This window comes from Pristiophorus japonicus, unplaced genomic scaffold (assembly GCF_044704955.1).
Source record: "Pristiophorus japonicus isolate sPriJap1 unplaced genomic scaffold, sPriJap1.hap1 HAP1_SCAFFOLD_495, whole genome shotgun sequence".
Classification (NCBI taxonomy): Eukaryota; Metazoa; Chordata; class Chondrichthyes; family Pristiophoridae; genus Pristiophorus; species Pristiophorus japonicus.
Genome location: NW_027254401.1, coordinates 28,301 through 45,422, shown reverse-complemented (window position 1 = coordinate 45,422; position 17,122 = coordinate 28,301). Strand labels below are relative to the sequence as shown.

The 17,122-nt window shown below is 51.8% G+C and overlaps 2 non-coding genes across 2 annotated transcripts; both read right to left on the bottom strand.

Annotated features, from left to right (window-relative positions):
• Positions 1–128: 128 nt before the first annotated feature.
• On the bottom strand, positions 129–201 carry trnat-agu (transfer RNA threonine (anticodon AGU)). Its single transcript has one exon. It is a non-coding gene; the product is annotated as a tRNA-Thr (tRNA).
• Positions 202–14,521: 14,320 nt separating this feature from the next.
• On the bottom strand, positions 14,522–14,594 carry trnat-ugu (transfer RNA threonine (anticodon UGU)). The gene has a single exon. It is a non-coding gene; the product is annotated as a tRNA-Thr (tRNA).
• Between the last annotated feature and the right edge of the window lie 2,528 nt (positions 14,595–17,122).

The following is a 17,122-nucleotide window of genomic DNA, read 5'->3' as shown; positions in this document are numbered from 1 at the left end:
GGACAGAGAGGGGAAGGGGAGAGAGAAGGGGAGAACCTGAAAGGAAAGGGAAAAGAGAGAGACAGGAGGGAGGAAAAAGGGTGACGAGAGTGGGGAGGGATGAGAGACGGGTATTTAAATAATAAATTAAGTCCCAGTGAGATTTGTACTCACGACGTCTGGTTTACTAGACCAGTGCTCTAACCCCTGAGCTATGGAGCCACTTTTTCTGGTGCAGACAGGGGAAGGAGCAGGAAAGAGAGGGGAAGGGGAAAAGAGAGGGGAAGGAGTGAGAGAGAGGGGAAGGGGAGAGAGAGAGGCAAAGGGGAGAGAGAGGGAAGGCGAGAGAGATTGGATGGAGTGAGAGAGGGAAGGTGAGACAGGGAGGAAGAAAGAGGGGAATGGGAGAGAGAGAGGGAGGGGAAGGTGAGCAAGAGGGGAAGGAGTGACAGAGAGGAGAGAGGAAAAGAGAGGGGAGAAGGTGCGAGCAGGAAGGCCGGAGTGAGAGGGGAAGGGGAAAAGAGAGGGGAAGGGGAGGGAGCGGGAAGGGGGGAGAGGGGAATGAGTGAGAGACAGGGAAAGCGAGAAAGGGAGAGAGGGCTAAAAAGATGTAGAATGGGGAAAGGCGGAGAGATATTTGGATGGAGAGAAAGTGTAACAGAGATGAGAGGTGGAAAAGGGGAGGCCTGTTGTTCGAGGGTCGGTCTCGGAGCTATTTAATATTTATAATTAAAGCCCTTGTTAATTGACGGTGAATTTAAATATTGAGCTAATTTTGAGTAGGCCCCAGGGAGATTTGAACTCATAACCCCTGGTTTACAAAATCAGCGCTCTAACCCCTGAGCTATGGAGCCACCTATTTTACAATAGACAGGGGAAGGAGCAGGAAAAAGAGGGGAAGGGAAAAGAGAGAGTGGAAGGAGTGAGAGAGAGGGGGTTGGGGAGAGAGAGGGAGGGGAAGGGAGACAGCGAGGAAGAGAGGGAGGTGGGGAAAGAGAGGGAGGGGATGGAGAGAGAGAGAATGTGGAAGGGTGGGTAGAGAGAGGGGAAGGAGTGGGAGAGAGGGGGAGGGGAGAGATTGGGTGGGGAGAGAGAGGGGAAGGAGTGAGAGAGAGGGGAGGAAGGGGAGATCGGAGGAATAGAGAGGGGAAAAGGAGAGGGAGGTTAAGAGGAGAGAGGGGGAAGGAGTGAGAGAGAGAGGGGGATGGCAGAGAGGGGAAGGGGAGAGAGTGAGAGAGAGGGAAGGGGAGACAGCGAGGAAGAGAGTGAGGTGGGGAAAGAGAGGGAGGGGATGGAGAGAGAGAGAGAGTGTGTGGAAAGGTGGGAGAGAGAAGGGAAGGAGTGGGAGAGAAGGGAGAAAGGGAAGGAGATAAAGGGAGGAGAGAGGGGAGCGAAAAAGTGGAGACAGGGGAGGGGAGGGAGAGAGTTGGGGAGAAAATGAAAATGGAGAGGGGAAGGAGTTAGCGACAGTGAAAGGGGGGAGAGAGAGCGGGGGAAGGGGAGAGAGAGAGAGGGAAGGGGAGAGAGAGAGTGTGCGAAGGGGAGAGAGAGAGGGGGAAGGAGAGAGAGAGAGGGAGGGAAGGGGAAAGAGAGAGGGGGAAGGGGAGAGAGAGAGGAAAGGGGAGAGAGAGAGAGGAAAGAGGAGAGAGAGAGGGGGAAGGGGAGAGAGAGAGGAAAGGGGAGAGAGAGAGAGGGGGAAGGGGAGAGAGAGAGAGGAAAGGGGAGAGAGAGAGAGGAGGAAGAGGAGAGGGGAATGAATGCGAAAAGTAACGGGGGAAGCAGAAAGAGACAGAATGTGTAGTGATGTGCACAGCAGGGAAAGATAGAGAAGGGGAAAGGAAGGGTAAGGAGAACAGGAGAGCATTTGTTCCAGGGTGGGTCTCGGAGCTGCTTAATATTTATAATTAAAGCCATTGTTAATTGACGATGAATTTAAATACTGAGCTAATTTTGAGTTGGCCCCTGTGAGATTTGAACTCAATCCCTGGAGAGAGGGAGGAAGAGAGAGAGAGGCGGGAAGGGGAAAGAGAAAGAGGGGAGGGGGAGAGAGAGAGGTGTATGGGGTGGTCCCGGGGGTCAGGTTCACCTCTGACCTTCTAAGCAGTTCAAATTGCCCCCACTCTCTTGGGTTTTAGATTATGGATTAATTTGGGGTGTGATAAAGTGGAAGAGACAACTGGTTTGGTGCAAAAAAACTTTGATTTTATTAAGGATAAGAAAATACAATGTCACACTTATAATTACACTAATAAAGAACAATACATCACACATTCAAAGGGGTTACAGTGAAAATTATACCTCCTACCTCCCCGATTCCTAATCCTAGCTAGGTTAGACTCCAGGGCAGGCAGGGACTATGCTTACCAATCCTTTCTGGTCAGTTAGTGGTAGTTGGCGGTTTTGTGGTTCGTTGGATTCTGTAGGTTCTGCTTGCCGTACCCCGAACGTCGGAGAAGACTTCTTACTGCTCAATCTTCAGTTGGGCTGAGTCCACTGATGCGGTAGGGCACGTTTTGGATTTGTGGGGTAAGTACGCATTTTTTTTCGTTAGAAATAGGTTTCAAAGTCCTTTTAGGTAACGTTTGCACCTGTTGGTAGTCAGGCCGAGATTGTAGAGTGGAAACTTTCGATTCTTCGGTTTCTTCCTTGTGAAGTTTTGTTTCGAGGTTGGTCGATCGCGGTGGTTTTTAGTGGTACCACATTGGCTGTGGTCTGTTGCTGCCGCGCAGGTGATGTCCTTCCTTCCTTTTTGATTTCAGGACGTCAAGGCTGGAGATGTTAGTTTACAACTGTCGCGTTGGTTTCTCTCCCTTCTTGATGGCCAAGGCATATTATGGCATACCCTTTGTTAAAACAGTTATACTGTACCTTACCTTCGTGCCAAATCAGACCAAAATTCTTTGTTTAATTTTGGCGGGCTCGATAAAAGCTAATATGTCTCGGGTGGGCTGATCTTCTAAATCTGTTTCTTGATGGAAATATTAGCTTGGTAATCACAATGTTCTTTGTGCTTGGTTTTTGCATACAGGCTAGAGTGGGTCTTTTTTTTATGGCATCAGCTGAAAATGGCTTTCCAGGTTCAGGTTGATGGCTGGCCATCTCTGAATTAATTGTTGCAATGTTAATGTCTCTTGTGGAGAAGGGTTTTCGAGTATACATTTTCCACACAATCTATTTTAGTCTCAATGCCCCAAACAGTTTCAATAATCAAACTGGCTTCTTTATTTAGTTCTACTAAACCTGCCCACAGACTTAATTTGTCGTGTAGAATCCAAAATTCGATTAAAGTTTGTAGTTTCTTCCATGAGTATTTTAAGACTTCAAACTTTCTGGTAGATAGTTCCAAGTTAAATTTCCTTTCCAATGAGTCCAAACACTGTGGGGGGGGGGGGTTTCCCACGAATTTTCCCACGAAGAGAGTGGGTGAAGGTGAGAAAGGGGGTAACGAGTGTTTAAGAGCAGGAAGGGGAGAGGGAGGAGCGAAGAGGAGAGAGAGAGGTGGGGAGTATGGGCCAGAGGGGGAGGGGGAGAGTCTGATGGGAAAGGGGAGAGCGAGAGCGAGGGAAGGAGAGAAAGGGAGCGAGGAGAGTGGAGACAGGGGAAGGAATGAGCGACATTAAAAGGGGCGAAAGACGAGAACAGGAAAGCCTTTTGTTCCAGGGTCGGTCTTGGAGCTGTTAAATATTTATAATTAAAGCCCTTGTTAATTGATGGTGAAATTAAATATCAAGCTAATTTTGAGTAGGCCCCAGTGAGATTTGAATTGAAGACCCCTGGTTTAACAAGACCAGTGCTCTAACCCCTGAGCTATGGAGCCACCTGCTATAAAAACGACAGGGGAAGCAGCACGAAAGAGAGGGGAAGTGAGACAGGGAGGCAGAGAGAGGGGAAGGGGAGAGCGAGAGTGGAAGGAGTGAGAGGGGGGGAAGGAGCAGGGGAGAGAGAGGGGGGAGGGGAGAGAGATGGGGGAAGAAGAGAGATAATGAGGGAAGGGGAGAAGGAGAAGGGGGAAGGTGCAAGAGCGACGGGGGAAAGAGAGAGAGACGGGGGAAGGGGAGAGAGAGGGAAGGAGAGAGAGAGGAGGAAATGGGTCGAGGAAAGAGAGGGAATGGGTGAGAGAGAGGAAGATGTGAGAGAGAGAGGGCGAAAGGGAAAGAGAGGGAGGGGAACGGCAGAGAATTGGGAAGGGGAGAGAGTGGGGAAGGGGAGAGAGCGGGGAATGAATGATAAAGAGAAACAGGGAAAGCGAGAGAGCGGGAATGAGTAAAAAGAGGCAGAATGTGTAGTGATGGGGAAAGCAGGGAGAGAGGGACAAAATGAGAACAGGAGAGAGTTTTCTCTGAGGGTCGGTCTCAGAGCTTTTGTATATCTTTAGCCTTTGTTAATTGACGGTGAACTTTAATACTGAGCTAATTTTGAGTAGGGCTCTACTGGGATGTTGAACCCTCGACCTCTGGTTTAATAAACCAGTGCTGTAACCCCTGAGCTATGACGCCACCTGCTGTGGAAATGGAGCAGGAAAAAGTGTAGAAGGGAAAAGAGAGAGGGGGAGGGGTAGAGAGGGAGGAAGAGAAGAGAGAAGGGGAAGGGGAGAGAGAGAGGGGAAGGGGAGAGAGTGGGGAAGGAGTGAGAGAGAGGGGAGGGGGAGACAGGGACGAAGAGAGAGGGGAAGGGGAGAGACAGAGGGGGAGAGGAAAGAGGGGGTGATACGTCCTTACTACACAGTATAAATGCACACGAGGCCCATGCTTGAGAGAAGGTCAGTCTGTGACCTGTCCTTTATTCCTTAGCACTCAAGTGATGAAGGTGGGTGGAGCTTCCTCTTTTATACCTGAAGGTCCAGGTCAGGAGTGTCTCCCACCTGGTGGTCAGTGTTCTCACGGTGTACAACTTAGGTCAGTTTATACATGGGTTACAATGCTGGTTGAATACATGACATCACCTCCCCCCCCAAAGTCTTATTGGGATCACAGGTTGAGTCTCTCTGGTGGTTTACGCTCCCTTGTAGAGCGCCTGAGTTGGGGCTCCGGTTGTTGGGCGCTGGCCTGAGTGTCTGTTTGCAGTGCCTCAGGCCTGTCCAGACTGCCCACAGTGATTGGGCTCTCCTCCCTTTGGTTCCGGTGGTCGGTCACCTGTGGTGGAGTGAACTCTATATCGTGTTCTTCCTCTGCTTCTTCTATGGGGTTGCTGAATCTCCTTTTTGTTTGATCCACATGTTTGCGGCAGATTTGTCCATTGGTAAGTTTAACTACCAGAATCCTATTTCCCTCTTTGGCAACCACAGTGCCTGCGAGCCATTTGGGCCCTGCAGCGTAGTTGAGGACAAAAAGAGGATAATTTACATCAATACATCGCGCCCTCGCATACCTGTCATGGTAGTGATATTGTGACTGGCGCCTGCTCTCGACAATTTCTTTCATGGTGGGGTGTATAAGGGATAATCGGTTTTGAGCGCCCTTTTCATTAGTAGCTCTGCGGGTGGAACCCCTGTGAGCGAGTGTGGTCGGGATCTATAGGCTAACAGGAGGCGTGATAAGCGGGTTTGTAGGCAACCCCCTTGGAATCTGAGCATCCCCTGTTTGATTATCTGCACTGCTCGTTCTGCCTGGCCGTTTGAGGCCGGCTTGAACGGTGCCATTCTAACATGGTTAATTCCATTGCCTGCCATGAAGTCCTGGAATTCAGTGCTTGTGAAGCATGGGCCATTGTCGCTGACCAAGATGTCCGGTAGACCGTGGGTGGCGAACATTGCCCGTAGACTTTCTACCGTGGCAGAGGATGTGCTTGAATTTAAAATGTCACACTCGATCCATTTGGAGTCGGCGTCTACTACAACCAAAAACATTTTCCCCATGAAAGGACCTGCATAGTCCACATGGATGCGTGACCAAGGCTTGGCGGGCCATGGCCAGGGGCTAAGGGGGGCTTCCCTGGGCGCATGGCCCAGCTGGGCACACGTGTTGCACCTGCGAACACAAAGTTCCAGATCTGCATCTAATCCTGGCCACCAAACATGTGACCTGGCAATTGCCTTCATCGTGACAATGCCCGGGTGCCCATTGTGGAGTTCTCTGATGAACACCTCTCTGCCCATCTGGGGCATGACTACGCGGTTTCCCCACAGTAGGCAATCGGCCTGAATCGAGAGCTCATCTTTGCGCCTGTGAAATGGTTTAAATTTCTCAGGGCATGCCCTGTACGTGGCTGCCCAGTCCCCATTCAGGACACATTTATTGACTAAAGACAATAGCGGGTCTCTATTTGTCCAGACTTTAATCTGACGGGCTGTCACGGGGGAGCCTTCGCTTCTGAAAGCTTCAACGGCCATGACCATCTCAGCACCATGCTCAGTAGCCCCCTCAGTGGTGGCTAGTGGGAGCCTGCTGAGTGCATCGGCCCAGTTTTCGGTGCCCGGTCTGTGCTGAATTGTATAGTCATAGGCAGCTAACGTGAGTGCCCAACTCTGTATGCGGGCCGATGCGTTTGCATTTATGGCCTTGTTGTCGGCCAAAAGGGACGTTCGGGGTTTGTGATCTGTCTCCAGCTCAAATTTCCTGCCAAACAGGTACTGGTGCATTTTCTTTACCGCATATACACATGCGAGCGCCTCCTTTTCTACCATCCCGTAGCCCCTTTCTGCCTGGGACAGACTCCTGGAGGGATAAGCTACCGGCTGTAACTGACCCTTGGCATTGACATGCTGCAACATACACGCGACACCATAGGACGACGCATCGCACGTTAACACAAGTTTCTTACATGGGTCATATAGCGTTAACAGATTGTTGGAACATAACAAATTGCGTGCTCTATTAAAAGCCGTTTCCTGGCTGTCCCCCCAGACCCATTCGCGACCTTTGCGTAGGAGCACGTGTAGCAGCTCTAGCAGCGTGCTCAATTTGGGAAGAAAGTTACCAAAATAGTTCAGGAGCCCCAGGAACGAATGCAGCTCCATCGTGTTACGGGGTCTGGGTGCTCTCTGGATCGCTTCCGTCTTGGACGCAGTAGGGCTGAACCCGTCTGCTGCTACCCTCCCCCCCAGGAATTCTGCCTCTGGAGCTAGGAAGATGCACTTCGCCTTTTTCACTCACAGACCTACCCGGTCCAGTCTGCGTAGCACCTCCTCCAGGTTGTGGAGGTGTTCTTCAGTATCGTAACCCGTAATGAGGATGTCGTCCTGAAAAACCACCGTCCCTGGAATCGACTTGAGGAGGCTTTCCATATTTCATTGGAAGATCGTGGCGGCCGAGCAAATCCCGAACGGACATCTGTTGTACTCAAACAACCCCTTGTGTGTCGTGATGGTGGTCAGCTTCTTCGACTCACTCACCAGCTCCTGGGTCATGTAAGCTGAGGTCAGGTCCAATTTTGAAAAACGTTTGCCACCGGATAGGGTCGCAAAGAGGTCCTCCGCTTTCGGTAGCGGGTACTGGTCTTGGAGCGACATCCGATTGATGGTGGCCTTGTAATCGCCACATATCCTGACCGACCCATCCGCCTTGAGCACCGGCACAATCGGGCTCGCCCAGTCACTGAATTCGACTGGTGAGATGATGCCTTCCCTCAACAGGTGGTCCAATTCACCTTCTATCTTTTCCCGCATCACGTACGGGACCGCTCTGGCCTTGTGCTGTACAGGTCTGGCGTCCGGGTTTATGTGAATCACTACCTTGGCCCCCATGAAAGTGCCAATGCCGGGTTGAAATAATGAGTCAAATTTGTCCAGGACCTGTGAGCATGATACTCGCTCCACAGAGGAAATTGCATTGACATCGCCCCATTTCCAGTTCATGACAGCAAGCCAACTCCTCCCCAGTAGTGCGGGACCGTCCCCTGGGACAATCCAGAGTGGCAACCTGTTCTCCGAATTTTTGTGGGTCACGACTTCCGTGGCGCTGCCTAGCGGAATGATCTGCTTTGTATAAGTCCATAGCTGTGCGTCAATTGGCGATAATTTTGGCCTCCTGGCCTTGGATGCCCACAACTTTTCGAACTGTTTGATACCCATCAGGGACTGGCTGGCACCCGTGTCTAACTCCATTGATACTGGGATGCCATTGAGGAGCACTTTCATCATTATCGGTGGCGTCCTGGTGTATGAACTGTATACGTGCTCCACATGAACTCACTGAACTTCAGCTTCCAGCGATTTCCCCCAGTGTCCATTTCTGCAATTTCTGCAGGTATTTTGCTCATCTCTGCAAACTCCGGCTGAATGTGTGCCTCCAAGCCTCCAGCATGAGTTGTGGTTTGAAACAAAAGGTCCTTTGCCAGTTGATCGTCCCTGACTGCCCCTGTTATTGTCCTTGAGTGCACCATTAACAGGTCTTGATGGGCCCATTACTGGCCGCATTGTCCCTTGCAATGGTGTGAATCGCTGTTCAGCTTGCCATTGTCTCTGTCGAACTCCCCCTCTGGGTTCAACTACATGTTGGGGCATGCCTGACTGCCCTTGTCTGCCTGGAGAACTGTGTGCTGCTTTAACAATGTTGAATCTCTGTCCCAACCATTCCTTAACACAGTACCTGTCGTCTGTTCTGCTAGTGGCCATGCTTGCGTGGTTTAAATCCCAGTTTCTTGTCGCCATTGATACGTCCTTACTACACAGTATAAATGCACACGAGGTCCATGCTTGAGAGAAGGTCAGTCTGTGACCTGTCCTTTATTCCTTAGCACTCAAGTGATGAAGGTGGGTGGAGCTTCCCCTTTTATACCTGAAGGTCCAGGTTAGGAGTGTCTCCCACCTGGTGGTCAGTGTTCTCACGGTGTACAACTTAGGTCAGTTTATACATGGGTTACAATGCTGGTTGAATACATGACAGGGGAGAAGGGGAGAGCGTGTGTGGAGGGAGGGAGAGAGTGGATGGAGTGAGAGAGGGAAGGGGAGTGGTTAGCGGACAGAGGGGTTGGGGAGAGAAGTAAGATAGACGAGGAAGGAGAGAGAGGGGAAGGAGTGGGGAGTGAATGAAAGTAGAGAGGGAAGGGGAGAGCAAGCGGAGAGAGAGGGGAATGGGAGTGAGGGGGAGGCGATTGAGTGGAAAGGGGGCAGAGGGGAATGAGTGAAAGACGGGGTGAAAAGATGTAGAATAGGTCGTGATGGGGAAGGCAGAGAGGGCTTTGGAAGGGGAGAGAGAGTGCAAGAGAGACGAGCCTGTTGTTGCATGGTCAGTCTTAGAGCTGTTTAATATTTATAATTAAAGCCCTTGTTAATTAATGGTGAATTTAAATACTGAGCTAATTTTGAGCAGGCCCCAGTAAGATTTGAACTCACAACCAATGGTTTATAAGTCTAGTGCTCTAACCTAGAGCTATTAAGCCACATTTGCAGAAGCTGATAGGAAAAGGAGTAGGAAAGAGAGGGGAAGGGAAAAGAGAGAGTGGAAGGAGTGAGAGAGAGAGGGAAGGGGGAAGAGAGGGGGAAGGAGAGAGAGAGAGGAAGAGGAAAAAGAGACAAGGGGATGGGGAGAGAAAGGGGAAGGGGAGAGAGAGAAGGGAAGAGAGGGTGGAGAAAGTGGGTAGGGGAGAGAGTGAGAGAGGGGAATGAGTGAGAGATGGGGAAAGCAAGATGGTGGGAAAGGGAGAGAGGGGTAAAAAGATGTAGAACGGGTCATGATGGGTATTATATATGTAAACCTGTAAATACTTTGTGTAACCACCAGAGGGCTCATCCCCTGGAGTCCCAAGGGATCCCACAATCCCTTGGGAGCACCTGTACTTCAGGAAGCCTCACAGGCTGGAGACCTGTAATAAAAGAGTAAGGTCACACTTTGCTTTGAGCCCGCAGTATCTGGTCAGACTCTTTATTCATACACAACAACTGGCGATGAGATACAGATGATGAACCCAACGATGCAGAGAACAGTGGGCATCCTGGAGAAATTTTCAGAGGGAGATGATTGGGAAACCTTCGTGGAGCGACTCGACTAATACTTCGTGGCCAACGAGATGGAAGGAGAAACGAACGCTGCCAAACGAAGGGCGATTCTCCTCATCGTTTGCAGGGCACCAACGTATGGCCTGATGAAAAACCTGCTTGCTGCAGTGAAACCCACAGAGAAATCGTACGATGAGTTGTGCACACTGGTCCGGGAGCATGGGAACCCGAAGGAAAGCGTTCTGATGGCGAGGTACCGGTTCTACACGTACAAGAGGTCTGAAGGCCAGGAAGTGGCAAGCTATGTCACCGAGCTAAGGGGCCTTGCAGGACATTGCAAATTTTGAAGGACATTTGGAGCACATGCTCAAGGACTTCTTTGTACTTGGCATTGGCCACAAAACTATACTTCGCAAACTTTTGACTGTAGAGACCCCAACCTTGAGTAAGACCATAGCGATAGCCCAGGCGATTATTGCCACCAGTGACAATACTAAGCAAATCTCTCAGCACACAAGTGCTGCTGTTTTATAAACCTTTTATGATGGGGAGAGAGAGAGTGTGAGGGTGTGGAGGGAGAGAGAATAAGAGACTCTGAAAGGAAAGGGAAAGTGAGGAGGGAGAGCAAAAGGGCAGAGGAGAGAGATGCATATTTAAATACTAAACTAACTTTGAGTAGGCCCAAGTGAGATTTGAATTCATGACCCTTGGTTTACAAGACCAGTGCTCTAACCCCGGAGGTATGGAGCCACCTGCTGTAATGAAGACGGGGGAAGGAGCAGGAAAGAGAGGGGAAGGGGGACAGTGAGGCAGAGAGAGGGGAAGGGGAGAGTGAGGGTGGAAGGAGTGAGAGAGAGGGGAAGGGGAGAGAGAGGTGGAGGAACGGGAAAGAGTGGTGAAGGAGTGAGAGAGAGAGGGAAGGGTAGATTAGGAGAAAGAGAGGGGAGCAGGGGAGAGAGAGAGGGACCGGGAAAGAGAGGTTAAGGGAAGAAAGGGGGAAGGAATGAGAAAGAGTGAAGAAGAGGAGGGAGCAGAAGGGGAGTGAGACAGGGGGAGGGGAGAGAAGTGAAGGGGAAGGGAAGAGAGGGAAAGGAGTGAGAGGGGGGGAAGGGGAGACAGGGAGGGGAAGGGGAGATACGGAGGTGGGTAGAATGTAGAATGTAGAAGGGGGGAGAGAGAAGGGATGGAGTAGGAAAGAGGGAAAGGGGAAAGAGAGGGAGGGGAAGGGAAGAGAGATAGGGAACGGAAAGATAGGGGAAGGGGAGAGAGAGGGAGAAGGGAAGAATCTGAAAGGAAAGGGAAAGGAGAGAGAGAGGAGGGAGGGAATAAAGATTGAGAGAGAGGAGAGGAAGGGGAGAGAAAGGGAGGAAGGGGAAAGAGATGTTAAGGGGAGAGAGGGGGAAGGAGTGAGAGAGAGAGAGGGGGAGGGCAGAGAGGGGGAGAACCTGAAAGAAAAGGGAAAAGAGTGGGAGGATTGAGAGACAGCTACTTAAATACTAAATTAGGCCCCAGTGAGATTTAAACCCACAACCGCTGGTGTACGAGACCAGTGCTCTAATCCCTGAGCTATGGAATCACCTACTTTGGGAAAGACAGGGGAAGGAGCAGGAAAGAGAGGGGAAGGGAAAAGAGAGGGAGGGGAAGGGGAGAGAGAGGGGGGAAGATGAGAGAGTGAGAAGGTGAGAGAGGGGGGAATGGGCCAGAGGGGGAGGGGGAGAGTCTGATGGGAAAGGGGAGAGCGAGAGCGAGGGGAGGAGAGAAAGGGAGGTGGGAGGTGGGAGGGGGCAAGAAGTGTGGAGACAGGGGAGGGGAGGGAGAGAGTGGGGGAGAAAATGAAAAGGGAGAGGGGAAGGAGTGAGTGACAGTGGAAGGGGAGAGAGAGAGGGGGAAGGGAAGAGAGAGGGGGAAGGGGAGAGAGAGGGGGAAGGGAAGAGGGGTGAGGGGGAAAGGGGAGAGATACCGAGGGAAGAGGAGAGGGTGGAGGGTGCAGGGGGGAAGGGGAGAGGAGAGAGATTGAGCAAAGGGAAGAGAGACGGGGAAGGGGTGAGATAGGGCCGGAGAGAGAGAGGGGGGAAGGGAGAGAGAAGGGGAAGGGAAGAGGGGAGAGGGGGAAAGGGGAGAGATATCGACTGAAGGGGAGAGGGTGGAGGGTGGAGGGTGACGGGGGGAAAGGGAGAGGAGAGAGAGTGAGCGAAGGGAAGAGAGACGGGGGAAGGGGTGAGATGGGGAGGAGAGAGAGGGGGGGGGAAGGGAGAGAGAGGGGGAAGGGAAGAGGGGAGAGGGGGAAAGGGGAGAGGGTGGAGAGGGAAGAGGGGAGAGGGGGAAAGGGGAGAGGGTGGAGGGTGAAGGGGGAAAGGGAGAGGAGAGAGAGTGAGCGAAGGAGAGAGAGGGGGAAGGGAGAGAAAAGGGGGAGGAGAGAGAGAGAGAGAGGAGGAAATGGACAAAGGAGAGAGAGGGAATGTTTGAGAGAGAGGAAGATGTGAGAGGGAGGGGGAAAGGGCAGGGGAAGGGAAAAGAGACAAAACGTGCCATGATGGGGAAAGTTGGAGAAGGGAAAAGGAGAACCTTTTGTTCCAGGGTCAGTCTCGGAGATATTTAATATTTATAATTGAAGCCCTTGTTAATTGACGATGAATTTAAATACTGAGCTAATTTTGAGTAGGCTCAAGTGAGATTTACTAGACCAGTGCTCTAACCCCTGAGCTATGGAGCCACCTGCACTAGGACAGCCAGGGGAAGGAGAAGGAAAGAGAGGGGAAGGGAAAAGAGCGGGTGGAAGGAGTGAGAGAGAGAGGGGAAGAGTAAAGAGAGAGGGGAAGGGGAGCGAATGGGGAAGGAGTGAGAGAGAGGGAGAAGGGAAGAGAGTGGGGAAGGAGTGAGAGAGAGGGAAAAGGGGAGACAGGGAGGAAGAGAGAGACAGAGGGGGGAGAGGAAAGAGGGGGGAAGGCGAGAGAGTGTGTGGAGGGAGATATTGGATGGTGTGAGAGAGGGAAGGGGAGAGAGGGGGAAGGAGTGTGGAGTGAATGAAAGTAGAGAGGGAAGTGGAGAGCAAGAGAGAGGGAAGGGAGGGAGAGGGAAGGAGAAAGTGGGGAGAGGGGAATGAATGAGAGACAGGGAAAGCGAGATCGTGGCAAAGGGAGAGAGGGGTAAAAAGATGTAGAAGTGGTTGTGATGGGGAAGGGAGAGAGAGATTGTTACACTGGGGAGCCTGTTGTTCCAGGGTTGGCCTCGGAGCTGTTTAATATCCTTGTTAACTGATGGCGAATTTAAATACAGAATTAACTTTGTGTAGGCCACAGTGATATTTGATCTTACAACCGCTGGTTTACCAAACCACTGCTTTAACCCCTGCGCTAAGGAGCCACCTGCTCTAAAAATGACAAGGGAGGAGCAGGAAAGAGAGGGGAAGGGAAAAGAGAGATGGAAGGAGTGAGAGAGAGAGGGAAGGGGAGAGGAACGGAAGAGAGCAGTGAAGGAAGGGTAGATTCTGAGAAAGAGAGAGGGATGGGGAAAGAGAGGTTCAGGGAAGAGAGGTGGAAGGAGTGAGAAAGAGGAGAGAAGTGAAGGGGAAGGGAAGAGAGTGAGAGATGGGGAAGGGAAAGAGAGGGGAAGGATCTGAAAGGAAAGGGAAAGGAGAGTGAGAGGAGGGAGGAAGTGGTGAGCGAGAGGAGGGGAAGGGGAAAGAAGTGAGAGAGAGGGGGAGGGCAGAGAGAGGGGGAGAACCTGAAAGGAAAGGGAAAAGTGGGAGGAATAAAAGACAGGTATTTAAATACTAAATTAGGCCCAAGGGAGATTTGAACCCACGAGCCCTGGTTTACTAGACGAGGGCTCGAAATCCTGAGCTCTGGAGCCACCTGCTCTGGGAAAGATAGGGGAAGGAGCAGGAAAGAGAGGGGAAGGGAAAAGAGAGAGTGGAAGGAGTGAGAGAGGGGGGGAAGGGGAAAGAGAGGGAGGGGAAGGGGGGAGAGGTGGGGGGGAAGGGAGAGAAAGGGAGAAAGGGAGAAGGGGAGAGAGGGGGGAATGGGCCAGAGGGGGAGGGGGAGTCTGGTGGGAAAAGGGAGAGAGAGAGCGAGGGAAGGAGATAAAGGGAGGAGGGAGGGGGGCGAGAAGAGTGGAGACAGGGGAGGGGAGGGAGAGTGTGGGGGAGAAAATTAAACGGGAGAGAGGATGGAGTGAGCGACAGCGGAAGGGGAAAGAGGGGGAAGGGGAGGGAGAGGGTGAAGGGTGAAGGGGAACCAGGGTGCAGGGGACAGATAGGGGAAGCAGAGTGAGGGGGGGAAGGAAAGAGAGGGGGGAAGGAGAGAGAGATAGAGGAGAAAATGGGTAGAGGAGAGAGAGGGAACAGTAAATAGAGGAAGATGTGTGAGAGAGGGGGAAGGGGAAAGAGTGGGGAATGAGGGAGAGAGAGAGGAAGGGGAGAGAGTGGAATGAGTGAGAAAAGTAGCAGGGAAAACGAGAGAGCGGGAACGAGAAAAAGAGGCAGAATGTGTAGTGATGGGGAAAGTAGGGAGAGAGGGAAAGGGGGAAAGGGCGGGTCAGGGGACGATAGGGGAGAGAGACAAGAACAGGAAAGCCTTTTGATCTCGGGTCAGTCTCGGAGCTGTTTAATATTTGTAATTAAAACCCTTGTTAATTGACATAAATTTAAATACTGAGTTAATGTTGTGAAGGCCCCAATGAGATTTGAACCCACGACCCCTGGTTTACAAGACCAGTGCTTTAACCCCTGAGCTATGGAGCCACCTGCTCTGCGCAAGACAGGGAAGGAGCAGGAAAGAGAGGTGAAGGGAAAAGAGAGAGTGGAAGGAGTTCGAGAGAGCGGGGATAGCGGGAGAGTGGGTCGAGAGGGAGAAGGGGAGAGTGGGGGGAATGGGCCAGAGGGGGAGGAGGAGAGCCTGATGGGAAAGGGGAGAGCGAGAGCGAGGGAAGGAGAGAAAGGGAGGTGGGAGGGGGGCGAGACGAGGGGAGGAGAGGGAGAGAATGGGGGAGAAAATTAAAAGTTAGAGGGGAAGGCGTGTGCGACAGTGGAAAGGGAGAGAGAGAGAGAGAGGGGGAAGGGGAGAGAGCGAGATAGAAGGAGAGAGGAAGGGGAAGGGGAGAGAGAGACGGAAGGAGAGAGATACCGAGGGAAGGGGAGATAGACAGGGTGAGGGGAGAGAGTGTGAGCTAAGGGAAGAGAGACAGGAGGAAGGGGAGAGAGAGTGAGGGAAACAGAAACATAGAAACATAGAAAATAGGTGCAGGAGTAGGCCATTCGGCCCTTCGAGCCTGCACCGCCATTCAATGAATTCATGGCTGAACATGCAACTTCAGTACCCCATTCCTGCTTTCTCTCCATACCCCTTGATCCCCCTAGTAGTAAGAACTACATCTAACTCCTATTTGAATATATTTAGTGAACTGGCCTCAACAACTTTCTGTGGTAGAGAATTCCACAGGTTCACCACTCTCTGGGTGAAGAAGTGTCTCCTCATCTCGGTCCTAAATGTCTTACCCCTTATCCTTAGACTGTGATCCCTGGTTCTGGAGTTCCCCAACATTGGGATCATTCTTCCTGCATCTAACATGTCCAGTCCCATCAGAATTTTAAACATTTCTATGAGATCTCCTCTCATTCTTCTGAACTCCAGTGAATACAAGCCCAGTTGATCCAGTCTTTCTTGATAGGTCAGTCCTGCCATCCCGGGAATCAGTCTGGTGAACCTTCGCTGCACTCCCTCAATAGCAAGAATGTCCTTCCTCAGGTTAGGATACCAAACTTTACACAATACTCCAGGGGAGAGAGACAGGGGGACGGGGTGAGATAGGGGAAGGAGAGAGAGAGGGGGAAGGGGAGAGAGAGAGGGGAAGGAGAGAGAGAGAGAGAACAAAATGGGTAGAGGAGAGAGAGGGAACAGGTGAGACAGAGGGAGATGTGTGAGCGAGGGGGAAGGGGAAAGAGTGGGAGGGGAACGAGAGAGAGTGAGGAAGGAGAGAGAGTGGGGAGGGGGAGAGAGTGGGAGGGGAGAGAGAGTGGCGGTGGGGAGAGAGATTGAATGGAGTGAGAGAAGGAAGGTGAGACAGGGAGTAAGAAAGAGGGGACTGGGAGAGAGAGGGAAGGGAAGGTGAGCAAGAGGGGAAGGAGTGAGAGAGAGGAGAGAGGAAAAGAGAGGGGGAGGGTGCGAGCGGGAAGGGCGGAGTGAGAGGGGAAGGGGAAAAGAGAGGGGAAGGGGAGGGAGTGGGAAGGGGGAAGAGGGGAATGAGTGAGAGACAGGGAAAGCGAGAAAGGGAGAGAGGGCTAAAAAGATGTAGAATGGGGAAAGGCGGAGAGAGATTTGGATGGAGAGAAAGTGTAACAGAGATGAGAAGAGGAGAGGGGAGGCATGTTGTTCCAGGGTCGGTCTCGGAGCTGTTTAATATTTATAATTAAAGCTCTTGTTAATTGACAGTGAATTTAAATATTGAGCTAATTTTGAGTAGGCCCCAGTGAGATTTGAACTCACAACCCCTGAGCTATGGAGCCACCTGTTTTAGGAAAGACAGGGGAAGGAGCAGGAAAGAGAGTGGGCAGAGAGTGGGGAGGGAGAAAGGAAGAGAGGGGGAATGCGCCAGAGGGGGAAGGGGAGAGTCTGATGGGAATGGGGAGAGCGAGAGCGAGGGAAGGAGAGAAAGGGAGGAGGGAGTGGACGTAAAAAGTGGAGACAGGGGAGGGGAAAGAGAGAGTGGGGAAGAAAATGAAAAGGGAGAGGGGAAGGAGTGAGTGACAGTGGATGGAGAGAGGGGGGAAGGGGAGAGAGAGGGGGAAGGGGAGAGAGAGGGAGAGTGGGATGGGAGGGAGAGAGGGGGAAGGGGAGCGAGGAGGAGGGGAAGGAGAGGGAAGGGAGGAGGAAATGAGTAGAGAAGAGAGAGGGAATGGATGAGAGAGTGGAAGATGTGAGAGGTGGGGGGGGGTAATGGGAAAGAGAGAGGGGAAGGGGAGAGAGTGGGGAAGGGGAGAGAGAGGGGGAAGGGGAGAGAGAGGGGAATGAGTGATAAAGAGAAACGGGGAAAGCGAGAGAGAGTAAAAAGAGGCAGAATGTGTAGTGATGGCAAAAGCAGGGAGAGAGGAAAGAGAACAGGAGTGCCTTCAGTTCCAGGGTCGGGCTCAGAGATGTTTAATATTTATAATTTAAATACTGAGCTAATTTTGAGTAGACCCCAGTTATATTTGAAGCTACGACCTCTGGTTTACTAGACCAGTGCTCGAACCCCTGAGCTATGGAGTCACCTACCCTGGGAAATACAGGGGAA